The sequence below is a fragment of the Penaeus monodon genome, chromosome 10 (genome assembly GCF_015228065.2).
Source record: "Penaeus monodon isolate SGIC_2016 chromosome 10, NSTDA_Pmon_1, whole genome shotgun sequence".
NCBI lineage: Eukaryota > Metazoa > Arthropoda > Malacostraca > Decapoda > Penaeidae > Penaeus > Penaeus monodon.
In genome coordinates, this window is record NC_051395.1 from 46,149,172 (window position 1) to 46,150,861 (window position 1,690).

The following is a 1,690-nucleotide window of genomic DNA, read 5'->3' on the forward strand; positions in this document are numbered from 1 at the left end:
TCTCTTTCTCCTTCTTCTTCTCTTTCTCCTTTTCCTTCTTCTCCTTTTCCTTTTCCTTCTCCTCCTTTCCTTCTCCTTTCTTCTCCTCCCCTCCTTCCCCCTCCTCCTTCCCCCTTCCACCTCCTCCTCCTCCTCCTCCTCCTCCTCCTCATCCTCCTCCTCCTCCTCCTCCTCCTCCTCCTCCTCCTCCTCCTCCTCCTCCTCCTCCTCCCACCTCCCCCACCATCTCCCTTTCCCACTTCCCCCTCCCTCCCCTCCTCCCCTTTATCCTTGCCTCCCCCCCCCCCACGTGAACTCCGGAAGACAAACCTGAGTATCTTAATTTCGGCGGAAACTTTTCCTCGCGAGACAAGATGGCGCCAATTTGAGACACGGGAAGAGGCGGTGACGTCACAGGCACAAGGTGTGGGGGGTGGGGGAGGGGGAGGGGATTTGCGAGGTATATTTCGTTCGTGTCGTTGTTGTTGTTGTTGTTGTTGTTGGTCGTCCTCTTCTGGTTCCCTTTCTTCTTCTTCAACATCATCTTGTTCTTCAAATTCTTCTTTCCTTTCCTCTTCCTCCTCTTCTAAGCTGTTATTGTTGTGTTTATTATTATTATTTTTTCATGTTTCATTACATTACATTTCATTAAGGTAATTGACGTAACAAAGTCAACCGACAGAGCCATTTACTGTTGATTAGCGATGCATAATAATTTTATTTATTTGTTTCCAGGTACAAACCCCGTCCAGCAATAAACCGTAAGTAAAACCCGTTAGCAATAAAGATGGGAATTGGAAGAAAATAGAAGAGAGTGGGCGGATGAAGGGAGTAAGTGAGAATAGGAAGAAAAAGGAAGGGAAAAAAAATAATGATACAGATGGTAACCGCATTAAAACCGGGAATTAAAGCCGTAGAGATGATGGTATTGTCGGCCTTTGGAATGTTCAACGGTAATTTAAGTCATGGCAGCGGTGAACGAGAAAGAGGAACGAGAAAGTAAACAAAGAGGAAATTCATTATATAAAGTGCGTTGGACGTGAGCGGTCACGCGCGCGCGCACGCACACGCACACTCGCGCTCATGTCACGCTCACGCACACGCACGCGCACGCACACGCACACGCACACGCACACGCACACGCACACGCACACATATATATATACATTTATATATGTATATATGTATACATACATATGTATATATATACATATATAAATGTATATATCTATGTATATATACATTAATCGTAGTGATACATAATACATATATATTTATATGTATATAATATATGATCTATAATATATATAGATATATATATATATATACACACACACACACACACACACACATATATTATATATATATATATATATATATATATAATATATAAATATATATTATATATAATTATATATATCCCTATATATATATATATTATATTATATATATATAATAAACTATTTTTTATTTTTTTATATATTTCCATTTTGTTTCATAGCATACTTGGATGTATACATAGTTAGATCCATTTGTGATGTCAGAAAGTTAACGAAAAATGATAAAAAAGTCGTTCGTGTATCCCAGCTGTGTTCTGTGTTTGTGTATGTAGCAGCTGCGTGCGTGTTATTCCTCTTTCGATGAAAACTATTTTTTTTTTCTCTTTTTTTTTTTTTTTTTGTTTATTACTTAATTTTTTTTTTTCGTGTAT

General features: G+C 38.8%; 1 protein-coding gene across 1 annotated transcript in view; it reads left to right on the top strand.

Annotated features, from left to right (window-relative positions):
- Nucleotides 1–1,690, top strand: part of LOC119578084 (alpha-1,3-mannosyl-glycoprotein 4-beta-N-acetylglucosaminyltransferase B-like) — a gene marked incomplete in the record, with an annotated part of 154,663 nt that overhangs the window by 112,128 nt on the left and 40,845 nt on the right. The window contains 1 exon segment of the mRNA XM_037925808.1: nucleotides 715–740.